Source organism: Macaca thibetana, chromosome 2 (genome assembly GCF_024542745.1).
Source record: "Macaca thibetana thibetana isolate TM-01 chromosome 2, ASM2454274v1, whole genome shotgun sequence".
NCBI lineage: Eukaryota > Metazoa > Chordata > Mammalia > Primates > Cercopithecidae > Macaca > Macaca thibetana.
Genome location: NC_065579.1, coordinates 9891990 through 9912186, shown reverse-complemented (window position 1 = coordinate 9912186; position 20197 = coordinate 9891990). Strand labels below are relative to the sequence as shown.

The 20197-nt window shown below is 38.7% G+C and overlaps 2 protein-coding genes across 13 annotated transcripts in view; one reads left to right on the top strand and one right to left on the bottom strand.

Annotated features, from left to right (window-relative positions):
- LPP (LIM domain containing preferred translocation partner in lipoma) overlaps positions 1–20197 on the top strand; it is a 739054-nt gene that overhangs the window by 211782 nt on the left and 507075 nt on the right. Inside the window, exon 1 of one of the 9 annotated variants that reach the window (XM_050779296.1) lies at positions 8361–8478. The exons of the other annotated variants lie outside the window; for them this stretch is intronic. The gene's annotated coding sequence lies outside the window, so the exon portion shown is untranslated. Of the gene's footprint in view, positions 1–8360; positions 8479–20197 lie in introns of those variants that run through there. 9 annotated transcript variants of the gene reach the window in all.
- SST (somatostatin) overlaps positions 1–20197 on the bottom strand; it is a 1150223-nt gene that overhangs the window by 686390 nt on the left and 443636 nt on the right. The window lies entirely within an intron of this gene.

The following is a 20197-nucleotide window of genomic DNA, read 5'->3' as shown; positions in this document are numbered from 1 at the left end:
AACTGGATTGTCTTGGCCGAGGTTTGAAGGCAGTGCCATTTGCTTGGGCAAGTTACATAGACTCTCTGCAGTTCATTTACCTCATCATCCACCCACCTAATGTCAGTACATACCTCAAGGATTACTTTGGGGATTAAGACTTATTACCAAAAGTGTTTAAGGCCCTGCCTGACTCATTGTTTATGCTCAGTTAATGTTAGCTATCTCCATTCTTTTCAGGCAATATATTGTATTATGTTTGGAGGTCTTCATATCTAGTTTCATACCTGACCCAGACTTGCTTAACTTCTGTCCTGGAATCTTTTTTCTATCCCTGTCTTGTTGTCTTTAATAGAGTCTTTCTTGTTTGATACTTGTATACTTGCCTTAGTTCGTTTTTTAGGCAAATTTTATCTTCATATTTGTTGAGTTAAACCAGACACAGCTTCTACACTTACGGGGTTTCCTTTTTGGGAGAATGGGACTGGTGACAATGAATGCAGAAAACTTTTATTGGAGATAGACATGCAAAAACACTCAGAGATAGAGTTGAAGAATTTGTAGTCATTAGAGGAGAGGGGTGTTAGTTTTGGCTGGGATTGGAGTTAAGTGGAGAGAAAATCAAGGAAGACTTTCTGGAGGAGGAATTTGATCTGGAACCTGCACTGTTATGAGAATTTGAATTTGACCTGGCAGAAAAGGGGAAAAGACTTCTCAGACTGAGTGGAGTGTTGGAGCTGCACATTTTATTTTATTTCTCATATTTGTTTCCTTCCACCCTCTAGCCACCATTCAGACCGTTCGGAGGCCTGTTATTGTAGGTGGGACCCAAGTTCCAGCAGTAGTAGATACGTGAGTGAAGCTTTTATAGTATCCATGTCTTGTATATAAAATGAACAGGGGAGGAAGCCCTGGAGTCCATTCTAATAAATGTATTTCAAAGGGGGCTTTCCTCTTTTGTCTGAGTGAGAGGCAGGAGGAATAGGAATGACAGAGGCAGCAAATGTTGGATGTCTGTAGAAGAATCATAGAGTTCTCTTTAGAGCACTAAACAGAGGGCTAATAAAGGGCTATTGAGTCCTCCTTACGTTTTTTTCCTCTCTCAGATGAGTTTTAAGGGTAATAGAAGTGCTTTTTTTTTTTTTTTTTTTCCCCTGGTGATCTCTAAATCTTACTTTTTTCTCTCTTTATCTCTTCCTTTTCCTAGAAGCTAATATTGAAACCACTCTTGTCCTCTGCCATTAAAAATAAATCTGGGTAGCTTTCAGCAAGAGAGTATTTCCTGGAATGCATTATACTCTGGGCAGTAGAGGTGTATGTTTAAATGCTTTTCCTGTAGAAGGTCATCGTGACAGCAGGGGATGCCACCAGCAACCCTGCAGTGCGTGGTGAATGTGTTTCCACACTGTGTCTGTCTTGCTTCTGCTCTCTGCCGTGTCAAGCTGATTTTAAGTTTACTGTCACTTTTAACATGTGACTTGATAAGGTACCATAATGTGTGTGTTGCTGGCCAAACATTACATGTCATGACTGTAGAATCATTAGACTGGAGTTTTAGCCTAGACCTTAGAGCACGCACCTGCAAGAGGCAGTTATTCGAGCAGCAGTCTTTGTGAGACTGGAATTCAGGCACAGGGAACACTTGTTCCTAAGTTGCTGCCGTTGCTCAAACCATCTTGATAATGTCTTTCTTTCTGTTGTCTTTTTGTCTTTCTGTCCTTCCTTCCTTTCCTTCCTTCCTTCCTTCCTTCCTTCCTTCCTTCCTTCCTTCCTTCCTTCCTTCCTTCCTTCCTTCCTCCCTCCCTCCCTCCCTCCCTCCCTCCCTCTCTCTTTTCTTTCTTTCTTTCTTTCTTTCTTTCTTTCTTTCTTTCTTTCTTTCTTTCTTTCTTTCTTTCTTTCTTTCTTTCTTTCTTTCTTTCTCTTTCTTTCTTTCTCTTTTTCTTTCTTTTTTCACTCTGTTGAATGTTATCTTTTGTTTTGTTTTTATTAAAAAATCAGTTTCCAGTTTTATCAGGATATAATTGACTAACAAAAGTTATGTATAGTTAAGATATACAGCATATTTTGATGTATATTACATTGTGAAACGATGACCATAATCAAGCTAATTAGCATAGGTATCACCTCACATAGTTACCTTTCTGTGTATGTGGTAAGAATGTTTAAGATTTACTCTCTTAGCAAATTTCAAGTGTACAATACAGTATTAACTACAGCCACCATACTGTGTATTAAATCTCTAGAATTATTCATTTTGTATCACTGAATCTTTGTACCCTTTGACCAAGAACCAAGATCTCCTCATTCCCTTGGTCCTGGTAACCATCATTTCACTCTGCTTCTATGTGTTTGACTTTTTTAGATTGCACATATCAGTGAGGTCACATGGTGTTTGTTTTTCTGTGCCTGGTTTATTTCCTTAAGCAAAAGTTCCTCCAGATTCATCCATCTTCTCGTAAATGACAGGATTTCCTTCTTTGTTAAGGCTGAATAACATTCCACGTGGTTATACACCGCATTTTCTGTATTTACTCTTCAACTGATGGACATTTAGGGCGATTCCACGTCCTGGCTATTGTGAATAATGCAGCAGTGGACACGGGAGTGCAGTTGTCTCCTTGAGACACTGATTTCGCCTTAGAGAGGATTCTGGGGCTGGGCTCCGTGGTGAAGGGTACTCTCTTTCCCTCACCTGGAGGTTATGTCAGTGGTGTGCTGGGGGTTGTGCAGGTCATATTAAGCTGTCCTTCCTGCCTTCCTCAATGCATCATTTCTTAGTTCTATGTTCCACCCAGGTGCTGCACTCTCTCACCTGAATTGCTTAACGTGTGTGAGGTATTTTGGTGTGTGGCTAGCTGTTTAGATGTTTCTGAGAGGGAATGAGTGCTGGAAACTCCTATTTTGTCATTTGCTAATGTAACCCCACCGTGGAATTGTCTTCAGAGATAATGATGAGCCACTGCCAGAATCACAGAATCATGAGATGTGAAACCATGGAATCTGTTTAGTTCCCATGCATGTGAGAAAGCTGAGACCCTGAGACAAATATCGACCCGTGCTGCCGAGTCTTTCAGTTAGACAGGGACAGCAGCAGTTCTCATTCCCTTGTGGCTCTACGTCTGATGTCTTCTCGCTGTTTTGCTGCATTATAGAAAATTGAATTTTTTCTTTTGGAGACAGAGTCTCGCCATGTCGCCCAGGCTGGAGTGCAGTGGTGCGATCTTGGCTCACTGCAAGCTCTGTCTCCCGGGTTCACGCCATTCTCCTGCCTCAGCCTCCTGAATAGCTGGGATTGCAGGCACTTGCCACCATGCCCAGCTAATTTTTTGTAGTTTTAGTAGAGATGGGGTTTCACTGTGTTTGCCAGGATGGTCTCGATCTCCTGACCTCATGATCCACCCGCCTCAGCCTCCCATAGTGCTGGGATTACGGCGTGAGCCACCGCGCCCGGCCAGAAATTGATTCTTAGTTGAGCCTATGAATAGTTAGGGAAAAAAAAAAAAAAAAAAGAGAGAGAGAGGAGAGAAAGTTCCCCTTATCATGGCCTATTATCACAGGGTATGTTTGTAGCAGAGGGAGAACCCAGGCTTACGGAGTGGGTTACGGCTTCTTTTACATTCCAAGAAAATCTCAAGAAGTAGAAATCGGGGCCGGGCGCAGTGGCTCAAGCCTGTAATCCCAGCACTTTGGGAGGCCGAGACGGGCGGATCACAAGGTCAGGAGATCGAGACCATCCTGGCTAACATGGTGAAACCCCGTCTCTACTAAAAAATACAAAAAATCTAGCCGGGCGAGGTGGTGGGCGCCTGTAGTCCCAGCTACTCGGGAGACTGAGGCAGGAGAATGACGTAAACCCAGGAGGTGGAGCTTGCAGTGAGCTGAGATCCGGCCACTGCACTCCAGCCTGGGCGACAGAGCGAGACTCCGTCTCAAAAAAAAAAAAAAAAAAAGAAGTAGAAATCACTTTGACTGCCAAATATTTTAGTTGGCTATTGTCACATCTATTATAAAATAGATCTGGTATAGATAAAAATAGAGTTAAACACACTAGTTAATGGATATATCTGGTGTGGATAAAAATAGAGTTTAGCATTCTAGTTAGTATATAAATATGGTGCCAGTAAAAATAGAGTTAAATGTACAAGTTCCTAATTGGATTGTAGAACTTACCGTTCAGGAGTAAGGATGCTGTCAAGTCTAAAGCTATGTCCTTGTCCTAGTCAGTTGTTATATTCATGGCAGCCTTTTCTAAAATGGGCTCCATGAAATACTAGGTTCATAAATGGTCAAATCACTTTGGGACTCCTGCTGTTATTTCTACCCATTGTGGAGATTCTCCATGCATCCCCAGCAAGTTTAACTCCGAGAAGTCCAACAGGCAAAAGCAATAACTACAACTTTCTTTTCTGTTATGTTAAATTCAGGTTTTGTCCAATTTATTTTATAATGGAACCATTTTGTGGATGATTTCCCAGACTTGTGTTCTGTGGAACATTCTTTGGATCGCATGACTTTATTGTTAAAATTCTTAAGGTTCACATCTGTCATCTTATAATAATCTTGTGTGAAGTATAAAGTCATTTGGGCTAAACTGTAGACCTCCATCTGCCCTCCCTTCTCCACAGGAGAAATTACAGGTTTATTTAAGGATCAAACAGTTTTGAAATGAAATGTTGTTAGGAGGGGGGAATAAAAACCTTTCAGAGCTTAATAATTGCAGAAAGAAGACAGTGTTATACCAGCCAAACCAATTTTGTGAATTAGCACTTTAACTCAGAGAGTTGTTCCTGAAAATAGCTTGTTTTGAAGCAACACTTTGTTGGCTTCTGGTGGTACACTTTTTCACCATCAAAGGCACAAATATGGGTGATTTTAAACTGTGGCATACTTTTCGCATTCAAAACCAGGGCTTGTGGAAGAAACAACACCCTTTTTTAACTTTTCAGAAACAGTTGGCTTGACCATCATGCCTTTTTTTTTTTTTTTCTTTAGGATATTAGCTTTTTGTTAAGCTGGAAGGGTCCTCAGAGATGTTGTCCAAGCCCACCCTTGACAGATGAAGAAATAGAGGCCCAGAAGGCTTTAGTAATCTTTCCAAGTCTTCTTATTAGTTACTGACAAAATCAGAACTAAAGTCAAGTCAAAATCGGAACTAAAGATCTCTTACTTACCTGTCATTTCCCTGTTCAATGCCTCTTTTATTTGTACACTCTGTTAAAAAGAAAGAGGTTAACTGTTTCTTTTGGTTATAACTGTTATACTGCACACACACACATGCACACACACACACACACACACACACACACAGAAAGAGAGAGAGAGAGAGAACAGATGAAAGAAAGCCATGATTAGGAACCTTGTATGCTCAAGGGGAGAAGACCCTCTATAGGACCTGGAATGTCTTCTTTTCTAAAGAACTTCATCTACCGCGGGTCAGTCCTTTGATACTATTCACTTTGAAAACTGGTTTACCTTAAAGGAAGAGGTGTGTGTGAAAGAGAGGGTCACCCACCACATTTTAACTCTCTGTCTTATTTTAAGCAGACAGATTCACTACATCAAGATGGTATTTACAGTTATCGCCATGAGATGAACTAGCTCATCTCCAAGTGCTTAAGGGATATTGCCTAGTTATAAGTCACTATGTGATTTTTTTCTCCTCCCACCCCCATTTACAGCTTCTTTCTTCTTTCTTCACTGCCCATGTCTAAACCTGGGGAACTATCTCACTCCATAGACAGAAAAGGAAGGTCAGATCCAAGGTAGATCTTTCTTTCTGCTAGGTTTAACCTAGTGGTAGCAACAAAAGTCAGTTCTCATGCCTCTGAGTTTCTTGTTTTAGGTAGAAGCATTTGATGGGTTAGGGATCATAGGAAAGGTTTGTTTTTTAAATTCTCCATTAAGAGGATGCTATCTGTGGATAGCATCGTGTGAAGGGAAGTACATTAAGCTTAGTAATGGAAGATACGGGTTCTAAGCTGCACCTCTCTGCCAACTAGTAGTGAGATCCTGGGGAAATCAAACAATCGTTTTTCCCTTTGGGCTTCAGGAGTCATGATTCTTGTCTTGTCAATCTCCTGGGGTTGTTGTGAGGATTAAATGAGATAATAGATATGAAAAGGCTTTGTAAACTACAAAGCACCTCATACATATGTGTAAGGCATTATTATCATCAATAATCATAGCAACCACACACTGCTGCCTTTGAGCCAGGTACTGTTTTAAGTGCTTTCCATCTATAAGCTCACTTCATTCTGACAGCAACCCTAGTGTGCCCATGACCAGTGCTGGGCATTGTGAATCAGCAGGCCTGGCAGCTCACCCTGATTAGCTGGTGATTTCCTCTGTGTTCTTGGGCACGTCCTTTCCCTTCCCTAGGCCTGAATTTTACTCTTTGTAAAGGAATCACAGACTCAGGTTGGATGGAAGGGTTCTTCTGTTCTGTCATTTGTGATTTTGTCAGGCAGTCATTGGCCCCACAGGCTAAGTCACCGATTATTTTTATTTATTTATTTATTTATTTATTTCAGACAGAGTCTCTCTCTGTTGCCCAGGCTGGAGTGCAGTGGCATGATTTCGGCTCACTGCAACCTCCACCTTCCAAATTCAAGCAATTCTCTGCCTCAGCCTCCTGAGTAGTTGGGATTACAGGTGCCTACCATCACACTCAGCTAATTTTTGTATTTTTAGTAGAGACGGAGTTCTATCATCTTGTCATGGCTGATCTTGAACTTCTGACCTCGTGATCCACCTGCCTCGGCCTCCCAAAGTGTTGGAATTACAGGCGTGAGCCACGACACCTGGCCAGTCACTAATTATTAATCAGAGCCCACATTTAACTGACTACAGCCATTATTTTCATTCTACAGTTATACAAAGAGCTCATGTAAATTCCCGAAGGCTGCATAGCCTTCAACTGGTGGGGCTGGAGTTCACACTTTGCTCTTGTGTCCTAGGATGATGGCAGTGAGATAGACATGGGTAACTCTCTAGCGATCCCAGGTATGTTATATTGTCAGCATCCTCATCTAATCAACATCATGATTATCATTGAGCCCTTTAGGTTTTCAGTTGTTGTTATTTAACTCCACAATTAGATTCCCAGCATCTTGATGGTAGGTTTTCTGTACTTCAATGTGTATTGCCAGTGTTTTGTGCAAGATATGATGTAGGCTAGTGTCTCACAGTATATGCAGTTTGTTTTCTGTCCATCCTTTCCATCCTTTGAGCCTCTCAAGGAAGCCTGGGTTGGCATCTGCCCAGCTGTTGGGCAGAATGGTTTTTTTCACATTGTCCCACATGGGACTGGGAAAGCGATTTGAGGATGTCGCTGTGGCACGAATCTGGACAAGTCTTTCTATAGGGGAAACCTGTTTCACGCTGTGGCCCTTTAGTGAAAGGGCCACATTTTCTACATGACATTATGGACCCTGATTTTTCTCACACCTGTGTAACTCTACTGGTGTCTCTTGGCTATTGCAGCTTTGTTTTGCTTTGCCATTGTTTTGTTTTATTTTTTCTGAAGACTTGGTTTTCTTGGGCTCTGCTTATATACAACACAAAATTTGTAGACCATTTGTTTATGGGAAAGAGTCACACCCATGGAAATTGGGAGAAAATTAACTCTTGGAGCCCAAAGAAACTGATGTAAATCTTATACCATGAACATCTTCAATTTCTGACTTTGCCTTCCTTCTCTGTATGGTGCTGCTCCAAGATCTCTTATTGGGACCAGTAACTATTAACCCGCTCAATGTACTTATTTTACCATTAACCTATCATGAATAGCCTGTCCAGTCCCCATTAAATGACCCACTATGGGGGTCACTCATTCATTCATATATATGTGAATTACCTACATTCATTTATATATGAATTATTAGATATTATCTACACTGAACAAGGCAAAATTGGGGATACAAAATGAATTAGATACAGTTCCTGCTTTCAAAAACCTCATATTCTGAAGAGGGGAGATTTGTTAATTCAGTCAAATAATCTTCGATGCCCACCATGATGAGATATCAGGCATGCCATTGGAACTGTGGGCACCTGGCAGGTACAAGCCTTTTCATCACAGGGTTTCTGGTCTAGGGAAGAAAAACATCATATTAATAATTTTACAAATAATTATGTAATTATAGTTGTGAGAGGTGCCACAGAGGGAAGACTGAGTGTTGTAGGAATATATATATAAATATATATAAAAAAATATATAAATATATATGTATATATAAATATATATGTATAAATATGTATATATCAATATATATATGTAAAATATATATTTATACATATATATGTATAAATATCTATATAATATATCTATATAAATATATGTATATTATTATTTTTTTCTTTTTTTTTTTTTTTGAGACGGAGTCTCGCTCTTGTTGTCCAGGCTGGAGTGCAGTGGCGTGATCTCAGCTCACCACAACCTCTGCTTCCTGGGTTCAAGCGATTCTCCTGCCTCAGCCTCCCTAGCAACTGGGATTACAGGTGCGCGCCAGGACACCTGGCTAATTATTTTTGTATTTTTAGTAGAGAGGGAGTTTTGCCATGTTGGCCAGGCTGGTCTTGAACTCCTGACCTCAAGTGATCCGCCCACCTTGGCCTCCCAAAGTGCTGGGATTACAAACGTGAACCACTACGCCTGGCCAGTTGTGGGAATTTTATAAGGGTTTTTTTTCTCCCTCTGGCCCAGTTTGTGGGGAGAGGTGTGTTTCCCCAAGGATGTGGAGTTAGCCTGTTGACGGAGGCATGGGAGAGTGGGCTTAGACAGAGATGCCTCTCATATAACATAGAAAGCCTTCCGTGCCCAACCCAAGTGTTGTAGAAGTTGAAAGGGGAAAAGACTTTTTCAAAATTGGCTTGACAGAACAGCTCCTCTCAGTGTCTTCTTTTTTGTCCCCCTCTATAAATGGTAGGTTTTCGTAGTATCATGACGCTTTTTAGCAATTATAAATTAATATAAGATAAATTTATGTTTTTCCTTACTACATAGATTTGTTAAAATAATTCACTCTATTTCATATGTACACACAAGCTCCTTGAATCCAATTAGTAAGAAAAACACTTCATGTCACTGTTAAATAACATGAAAATAAACAACTGGTTAAAAAACAAACCCCAAATACAAAGCCTTGAGCTTCCTGCTTGAATCTGAATCTGGGAGTGTCTTGTTGTAAGAAATGTTTTCAGACCTATCATTTTCATTCCAGGAGGATTTATTTGTTTATTGAGTGCCTTTCATGTGTTAATTACTTTATTGGACTGCTGGGGGTGAGAAGAGGAAGGGTGTGGGCAGGGCTACTGCTTACAGCTGCTCAAGTTGTGCCTTGCTTGAGGGCAGGAAGGCAAGTAGGGCTGAAATCCTGCCCTCCCCACTAGCCAGGCCAAGACGAAGACCATTTTCTTTCTTTTTTTTTTTCTAATTTGCGCAGAAGAAACTAATGATTAGCAGAGATCCTGGTATGGAAACGTAAGACACAAGTTTGGTTTTGTCTGAAAGCACCCATAGTTTAGTTGGTGAGGCAGACACAAGACTAACCCAAAGTAATTATATTGCCAGCCACAATGAAATATGTTAACCAGAGATACAAATGACATTCTGAGGGGGCTTGGTTGAAGTAGTTTAACCCTGATAGGGTGGGGAGAATCAATTCTTACAACTTTCGAAGAGACTAGTTGGATGGGCAAGTTTTCTTAACGAGAGCTCTCTTGAGATATTATTTAATTAATTAACCCAATTAAAGAGTAGAATTCAGTAGTTTTTAGTATATTCATAGAGTTACATGACCATCCCCAAAATCAATTTTAGAACATCTTCTTCACCAAAAAGAAAACTAAAACAACAACAACAACAAAAAACCCAAAACAACAAGAACAACAAAAACACACAGTGGTCATTTCTTATTTCTCTCAAACCTCTTGTGTCCAGTACTAAACAACCATGAATCTACTTGATAATCTGTGAAGCTGCCCATTCTGGACATTTTATATAAATGGAATCACACAATATGTAGTCTTTTGTTACTGTGTTTCTTTGAGTTAGCATAATCTTTTCAAGATTTATCTATGTTGCAGCATAAGTAGGCTTTTGATTGGTGAAGAATAGAAGAAAGTTTACCCCAAAATGATGTATTAGGGAGAGCTAAGAGATTAACCTTTGTAAGAAATTATAGTCTATGTTTGAAAGATTGAAAGTAGACTATTGGGTCTGCTGACCAGGGCCTGTGGGAAATGTTACAGGAATTGAAGTAAGAAATATAACTTGGGAGCAGACCATGGAGATTATGAATGCTTAGACTTTTTCTGGGATGCCGATGTTTCTGAGAGGGGAGTGATAAGGCTTGAGAAGTGTATTTTTCTCCCCCATAATAAGAAAAATTGATGCAGCTGTAAGGTCACCCAGGTTGGTAGTGGAGAACCAGGTGTGAAATCATGAACACCTCACTCCCAAGTCCTTTTCCCTCATATTCCACTGCCTCTTACTTTTTATGTTTGTTAGCTGGAGCAAGTAGCAAAAGCACAGATGATTTCTTTTCTGTTATAATTATGTTTTAAACTCCTAGAGGTATGGTGCAAAATTAAACTTGATAGATTATAGTTATAAATGTTGTCCTTTGGGCACTTGGCATGAGGCAGCGTTTTCATGGCAAACCCTACTATGTATATTTTTTATCATATTATGAGAAAGCAGGCCCTCTTCTGGGTCATTGTTTGCCTCTGCAGAACTCTGACCTGTCATTTTAGATACTGAGTCTATCCTTGTTTTGATTTCCTTTGGACTCATGGCCCTGAGTACGTCCCTTATGTTTATTTGACAGATTCCTGCCAATCAAATGGAAGACAAAGGTATCCCAAGGGTAGCTGACCTGTGTTTGCATCTCTTGTAGCCAAGAGAAATTCCTCATTGCTTGTTTCTGAGCTACTCATGTCACAGGCTTTTGCAAGAGGAAGGATTTTAGAGATTACGTGGTTCAAAGGTTATTAAATTAAGGTTTAGTGGTCCATGAACCTCCTGAAATTGTTTGCAAAATTATCTTTAATTGCGTGGAGGTGTATTTTTCTCCCCCATAAAATTCTCAGATGGATTGCATCCCTGTAAAGGGGAAGAATCATTTATCCACCAACAATATTGAACTTTTATTGAGTATTTACACTATGCCTTGTACAAGACTTGTGTTATTTCATTCAGTCTTTACAGCCCATTCTCATGGATTAGGAAACTGAATCATACAGTAGTTAAGTTGACTTGCCCAAGGTCACAGAGTTAGTAGGTGACAGAACCTAGATTCAGACCCTGGACTCTAACCCCAGAGCCTATGTCTTCATCCTTCTGCATTTTCAACCTTCATGCCTGCTTTGCACTATTCTAATTTACCTTTTATAGACTCTGGAGTTGATGGAGTCTCCTTTAATAAATGGGTAGTGGAGACCCAGAAAGAAGTGAAACATGTCTCAGATGGTCCTGTGATTAAAGACACGTAGCTGTTAACATGTGACATGAATGCAAACATGCCCAAAGTCAGATTATGAGGCTTTAACACATAATTTCTAAATTTAATTTAAAATGATCCTTTTTGACCTTTGCTTCTGCCATTGATTTTCATCTTTTCTCTTTTCTCCTTCTTATCCCCTTCTCTTCTTTCCTCTTCTGCTCTCCTTTCTTCCCCCTTTTCCTTTCTTTCTTCAGCAAGCATTTACTGAGCATTTACCTTATTGGAATTATTGGATTAGGTGGAATTATTGGTAATTGCATATTTTCATGTTACTATAATGGACTGTCCTCCTCTTCTGTGGCCAACATCTCTGAACCCTAGAAGGTTCTCAAAGGAGTTCCCTCACATGAAATAAGGTTGGGGAAAGCAAAGAACCCGAAGCCAGTGCTTTACACTGGTACACAGGAGTAGGCACCCACTTTCTGATTCGGGGGCCTGGATTGTGTCATTCATTGAAATACGAAATAGTGAAGGAAGCTTCACTTTTACATCAGTTGGGGGTAGCCTGAGAGGTGTTTGAGCTTTTCACTTTTGAGAGCTTTGCAAATGAATTGCCTTATAGTTAAAGCTGGAGATTAGAAGAAAGATCAAGACTAGGGAACTCTCTATATGCGTGTGTGTGTATATATATCATATATATGATATATATATCATATATATGATATATGATATATATATGATATATTTGAGATATATATATCATATATATGATATATGATATATATGATATATTTGAGATATATATATCATATATATGATATATATATTTGAGATATATATCATATATGATATATATTTGAGATATCATATATATTTGAGATATATATATCATATATGACATATATTTGAGATATATATATCATATATGACATATATTTGAGAGATATATATCATATATGATATATATTTGAGATATATATTTATATATCATATAATATAATATATATCATATATTTATATGTGATATATATTATATATATCATATATATAAAAATATGTAAGATATATATAAATATATATATTTTTTGAAACAGAGTCTTGCTCTATTGCCCACGTTCCAGACTCAAGCTCTCCTCTCACCTCAGCCTCCAGAGTAGCTGGGACTACAGGTGTGACCTAACACACCCAGCTATTTTCTTTTTATATTTTGTAGAGACAGGGGTCTTGCTATGCTGCTCAGGCTGGTCTCCAATTCCTGAGCTCAAGTGATCCTCCTGCCTCAGCCTCCCAATGTGGTAGAATTACAGGCATAATCCATCACGCTCAGCCAGGGAATGTTTGAAGGTAGAGAAAAAAGCCCTGCTTTCTCCATTCCTTCTACAGTTTGGCACCCAGTTCATATCCCATTTGCCTAGATACTCCCTTTTAATCTTTCCTAATATAGGCCATAGACATTGGTCTCTGAATTCCTGTAAGTCTACTTTTGTCACTCAATTGTATGAATTGTGTGTTTGTACAGGTCTCCTGCATTTACTAAAGCTGGAAGGAAAAGGACACAATATAGTGGAAATCATATTTGTCTAGAGATCAGTAGACCCATGCATTGAATCTAGGCTTTGTTATTTGCTATTTGTGTAATTCATTGATTGATTTTCTTTCAGCATCAAATTCTAAGTTAATAAAATGACATTAATAACTAGGTCTACACTGTCTATCTCACAGAATTGGTGTCCAGTTTTTAACTGTGAATAATGGATGTGATAGCTGTTTAAAAAGAGCCTTTTAAAACAAAATGAATACCTTTTTCTACATTTGCATGTGTAATTATGATGTTTGTTTGTTTTTTCCCACTCTCTGGGTTAACTCTAAACTCTTTTAGACACTTTTCTTTTTAACTCTCCTTCATACCTAAAACAGTGCTCTGTGTATTGACTTTTAAATGTACAGGGCTAATTATGGTTTCATTTCTTCACTTTTGTTGTTGTTGTTGTTCCTTTTATTACAGAATTTATTTTGAAGATTTATTCTGAAGATTTTTTTCCTGGAAATTAGTGGGATGTTAATGTCTCCTTAAAGAGCCCATTCTTTGACTTTCCTGGTTCCCCCTCTTATCCTCTGTGACCTGTGACTTCCTCTCACCATCTGAGGTGGATGTCTCCTGAAGTTCTTACTCTGTCCCAGCAATGATGACCTTAGTGTGTCTACTGACTCTTCAAACCCCGTAGGGACATAGGACCCACCTACCTCTTAGAAAACTAAGGCCAAGAGAGGGTTACTCCTATATTTGGTTCAAGTCAATCTGGGTTCTGGTTTATAAACAATGCCTATTCAGTGCTTTGCACTAAGGCATACTGGTGTTAAGCTTCTATTTTTGCCTTTATTATTTTTAAAGTTTTTTGGATGAAATTACTGACGTTGATCACATATTAAAAATTTATGAGGATTCTATTTTTGGGTCCTATTCTATTTAATTCTAGCTGAAATTTGCTTCTCTTTTTTATCCTGTTGTGGTACATTTGTTCCTAGACGTAATCAGGAATGACACCAGACACAGACTATATTTTGCTGGGTATTAGCGAGAAAATTTAGTATGTTTCTTTTGTCATGTTGAATGTAGACACTATGGACATGTATGATTAATTTTAATTGATTCTTATTGTTGTTATTATATTTCTCAATTTTCTCTGCTTTTTTCTTACTTCCTTAGCATGGTATGCCACAGATAGGGACACATTTTATCTAAAAGATGTATACTATATATGGATGTCTTTACAGTTTCTTCAGTACTTTTAATTACAAAAAAATCTTAATAATATTAAAACAACAATTATGTAAATTTTCAAAAGAATTTCAACAAGAATGAAGAAGACCATTATTCAGAACCTCAATTTCTGAACCTCTCCTTACTTTTCCTTCTTCCTTTTCAGCCAATCCTTGCTCAACGCTGAATGTATTTTGACAATGTTTCAATTATAATATATGCAGAATAATTTACTTCTTTCACTTAACATTATTTTTAAATTTCAATGTTGCTACATATTCCAATTTACTTTGGAATTCATTATATATTATTCTTTTATTTCCACTAGATTTATACTTCAGACAGAATCTCAAGAGTGGGATGTTTGGGTCAAATAGCATTTACATTTTGGCTCTTGAAATAATTACCAGCATGTCATTTCCAAAGAGACGTTAATCATTGACACCACCAGCAGCAAATGTTCTCATTTATCAGACCACATTTGTTTTACACGTTCCTCTCCTTAGAAAGAGGTAACTGTGGTTTAGTTTGTTTAGTTCTTGCTAATAGAATACCCAATATGTTCAAAATGGTACTCCACTGTTTTAATTCTCATCATCTCTGACCATTAGAAATATTTTGTTCCGTGTGCCTTTGACGAAGTTTACGTATTGTTTTATGAAGTGTTAAGTTCGTGCCCTTGACCATTTGATCTATTGAGTTTGTGCCTGCTTTCTTTATTTGGGATTCAAAATATTTATTAACTTCCTGCCTGACCTATTTGTTCCAAACATTTTTTCCAAGTCTATTTGCCTTTTTAGTTATGGTAGTGTGTGTGTGTGTGTGTGTGTGTGTGTGTGTGTGTGTAGATCTACATACATATATACACACCATATATATATATATGGTTTATAATGGGGACAGAATCACTTAGCAGATGGACAACCCTGATGATCCAGGTATTTATTAAGGGACTCAAACTATCTTCAGTTGTCTAGGTATTCAGAAGAAAAAAATTCAGAAGGCCGGGTGCAGTGGCTCATGCCTATAAGCCCAGCACTTTGGGAGGCGGGCAGATCATGAAGTCAGGAGATCGAGACCATCCTGACCAACATGGTGAAACCCCGTCTCTACTAAAAATACAAAAATTAGCTAAGCATGGTGGCAGGTTCCTGTAATCCCAATTACACAGGAGGCTGAGGCAGGAGAATCGCTTGAACCATGGAGTCAGAGGTTGCAGTGAGCTGAGATTGCATCACTGCACTCCAACCTGGCTACAGAGCGAGACTCTGTCTAAAAACATTTCAGAAGTCCCAGGGTCCTTTCCATGATGCATTTGTAGGGCCAGAGAGAGAGAGGCATGCCCTACATAGTACATCTTTCTGCTGTCTCCTGTATGTTTACCCTATGGGTCAAATGAGATTATATTGGAGTAATCGAAAGATACAGACCAGTACCCAGCCTTTCTTGTCAAGACTTTGCCTCTCCTTGGGATGTTCACACACACCTACCCCTGTTTTCTTTAGGGATCTACTTGCTTGCTTATTTTCGACAGTACATCCTTTATGGCCTTGCTGAAATGTAACTCCTTGATGGAATCTCCTCTTATTTTTTTCCATCCGTCCACCTCAACTGAGAACTGATTTCTTTCCCATGAATCCCTCACCTTCCCATAGTGCATTAGCTGTAGCTCCTTTATTCAATGTTTCACTTTTTACCTTGGACTGGAGATATTTATGAACTTTACAAAATCTCTTTTAAGGCAACTATTTCAGTTCTCTCTGTATTAACACAGGACTTGTTGGATGATTGAGTAAGCGTGTGGGGCGGGGAAGAGAGGGTTCAGTTGTTCCTTCCTCATGGCAGAGCTGAGAGGGGAAGGGCCCTTGCTGGTGGTGGATGGACCCTGAGGGTTTGTTGGGCTGAGTGTGGCCACACAGTGGGAAGACTTGCTGTGCTTTCTAAACTTATGTAAGTTACAGACACTATTAAAGTGTCACAAACAAATAAATAAAGATAATGAGGACTGTACTTAGGTTTCCATACTTGTGGTATGGAACGCTATCTAAAATAAAATTAGCTGCATATCTCTGCAGATTTCTCTGATTCACCCTACAAAGAAGCAAGTGTTTAATCTAATTCTGCAAATATTTGAGACTCTTTACCAAGCGTTGTGGAACATGCTTCTTGACTGAAAAAGATGATAAAGGCGTAGTTTCTGCCCTAAAGAGCTGTTGTGCATCTGTTGGAGGATATAGATATTTTAACAGGAAGATTCTAACACTAGGTAGGCTGGTACTTTCCGATAAAGTCTGCATTAGGAATATGTGAGAAGAAAAGATTAACCTGAGTGGGGGCTCTCATGAAGTTGCTAGTGTACTCTTCTTTCTTTATGCATTTAACCCCAAAATTATCTTTACTGAGATGATTCTTCTTTTGTATTTCAAATTTTACTTGGCTTCTGCCTCACCCTGAGTCCTAGTCCCACCATTTTAATTGTATCATGATTTGAATAATATCACAAGGGAATGAAGAATTTATTCTTTTTTCAATAGGTGAACAAAAAAAGGTTTGAGAAATGATTGATGTGTATTTCAACATTGAGAAAACCCAAAGAATTAGGAAGAAAGTTCTCCAGCATATCAGGAAATAGGAAATGATCTCACCAATTGCTAGAAGTGGTTGCTCAGTCTCTTGGAAAGTGTACCTTCAATAGATAGCACTTAAATCATAGCATGCACATGCGGGCGCATGTACACACACACACACACACACACACACACACATAATGTCTCTGCCTAATTAGCCATTTATTCATGACTGTCTTTTAGTAGATGATTTCTTTTACCTTGTTCCTTTCTAAATATTACCTCCACTGGGACCTAATTACAACCCCTCAAAATTCACATTGCATTGGAATAGATGTGAGCTCCCAATGTTATCTTTAGGCATCACAGTATATTAGAAACTAATTGTGGTTATCCATTGTGTATGCAGGTGTATAAATCTCTTTTGCCCAAATCGTTGTCAGACTGCAGTGAGAAAAGTCAAGGAAATATTTCTTACTAGCTTCTGAATGTTGTATGAATTTTTCCCCAAGAGTGATAATAATGCAAGTTGAGACTTTTTAGTTTCTAAAGTAAACATCCAAAGCCAATTTTCCCTTTCTATTAAGTGAATGTTTAACTGACCTCTGAAATTGTGGGGAAGGACATACTTTGATGCCCACTATTCTGTTCAGTAAGCCATATTCAGAAGAGAAGTTTAATTCAAACTCCAGCCCATCAAAGCATTTTGCAGGGTTTTCAAAGCAGTCATTGTCTTAGAGAGTAATTGAATATTACTATTTTCAACTGCTTATTTATAATGTACGAAGACATTATAATGACCCCAAAGTTGGTTTGCCTTTAGAAAAACAAGGATACAAAATGCTGTGTAAAAGAATATGCTATCTTAAGTCTAGAGACATGGGTTCTAGTCCCATTTCTGCCTGCCACTTGCTCTGTGGGCCTTAGGAAACGGCGTTTCTTATCGTTGAGTCTTATTTTCCTGCCTTTAATGACGAAGAAATTACAAACCTTATATCTGGAAGGCACTTGAGAATTTGTCCCCTCTTCTTAAACTTGTACGAGTAAAGTTACAACGTTCTATCAAGTTCAGAACATGTAGACTATAAAATTGTCACCCATAAATCTATTACCCAGATACAAGTACAGTCTATCATGATCATATTTGTGTATTCCTTTCAAGTCTTTAGCTATCAGCTTAAATTACCCATTGTGCTGTGTATCTCTTGACATACATTAAGCATTTTCCATATCACTGCATATTCTTGAATGATTACAATTTTAATAACTTTAATATTTCTTTGAGATATTGCCATATCTTAATTGTTTCATTATTTTAAAATTTTGCTATGATTAACATTTATGCATAAATATAGCTTGCTTCTTCAATAATCTTATACATGATGTCTGAGGGTTGAGATATGCAGGTCAGAGGTTACTTTTTGTTTTATTTATTTATTTATTTATTTATTTATTTATTTATTTATTTATTTTTTGAGACGGAATCTCGCCCTGTCACCCATGCTGGAGTGCAGTGGCGTGATCACGGATCACTGCAACCTCTGCCTCCCAGGTTCAAGCGATTCTCCTGCCCCAGCCTCCTGAGTAGCTGGGATTATAGGTGCTCGCCACCACACCTGGCTAATTTTTGTATTTTTAGTAGAGACGGGGTTTCATCATGTTGATCAGGCTGGTCTCGAACTCCTGACCTTGTAATTCACCTGCCTCATCCTCCCAAAGTACTGGGATTACAGGTGCGAGCCACCCTGCCTGGCCCAGAGGTTAATATTTTTATGGTTATTTATATCTATTGATGCCTTGTCTTATGAAAGGGATTCTTTCTTTTTAGCTTTAGTAGCAATGTGTGAGTGAGTCAGTATCTCTGCTATCACGCTAGTCTTAAATATGTTGTTTTTTTGGTATTAGCATTTCTCTGGTTATTTGTAAATTTAGATATGTTTCCGCAGGCCTCATTTCCAGTTTTTTTTTTTTTTAATTGCATTTGAAGATGAGTACTTTCCAATCTTTAGGATCCCATTCACAGCAAATCAAAGAGGAAACATTTTAGTGAGAATTGTGCATGTCTTATAAAAGGTTCTAGGGCGTTTTTGAGTCACATGCAGGACGGTTTGACTAAATTGAGACATGCCTTATTTCTAACTGGAAACATAGAGGTTGTTAAGTAGTTGTTTTCCCTACATTTCATGCAATCAGAGTTAGTACAACTCTCAAGTCCATTATTCTTGAATTTTCACCAAAAAATTCTAAATTGTCTTGACAATAAACAGGCAAAACAGGTAAAAGAAATTTGCAAAGTAAGCGTAATGAGCAACTGGGACCATCCTGGCCAGATGCTGAGGTGCATTTATAAGGCAACTCTGATTGAAGGAGGAGGTGGTGTTGGAATAGATGGGAGGTCACAGCAGTAACAGAACCCACCCAGACACAAGGCAGCTGCACGTGGAATTAATAGGCAATAAAAGAACCACCTTGATATGTTCCAAAAAGGAAGGATTATTCTCATAGCATTGGGATAATTGGTCAGCGTTAATGAAAAACTTACATCATGAGTATGGATCACAGTAAACCCTGATATAAATTAGTGGTCATGTTAAAAAATAAAACTAGCAAAAGTCTTCAGACAGAGAAGAAATTGGTTATATCTGTACTCACTGAAAGCAGTAACTTTTTAAGTTTATACCTGAGGTCCTCAAACTTTTTCTGTAAAGAGCCAAGTAGTAAATATTTTAGGCTTTGTGAGCCAGATGGTCTCTGTCACAGGTCCTCAATGCTTTGTGGTGCAAAAGCATCAATAGACAATATGTAATATGTCTCCTAAATAAATGAATAGAGAATATGTATGTTTATAAGAAGAATCATAATATTGTGAAGGTTAATTTCCTGACAAATCCTGTCCCACGGTGGATTTTATGAATCTTTCAATTTTTTGGTAAACTGTTTGAAAAAGTACTTCATGCCTGTTTTAATGTATATTTCCCTGATTATTATTTAAGCTGTGTGTGTGTGTGTATGTGTGCGTTTGGTATATTTGTGTGCCACTGAGGTCTGTTTTTATGTGAATTATAGGTAGGGTTAATTTATCTCACTTATTTCACCTCCCTGTCACCTGATGTCCCAATACCCTGGAGAGCTTTGTGACATCTCCACCCCAGTACAGACTAATAGGTCACCGTTTTGCTTCAGAACTAGAACTCCTCCTTTGCCTTTGTGCCCAAGGGCCTGGGACTTGACTTTTGGCTCAGTTCTTACTTGTCTGCTAACCTGGCCTCTTTGCGTTGGATTGAGGATGGAGGGCACTTTGCCTCACTCAATTCTGAGCAGTTTTGGCTGTGCTTGACCTACTGCTTAGTAAGAGACCTCCACGTTCTCTTAGAAATCTGAGGCTGGGTGCGGTGGCTCACGCCTGTAATCCCAGAACTTTGGGAGGCCAAGGTGAGCGGATCACC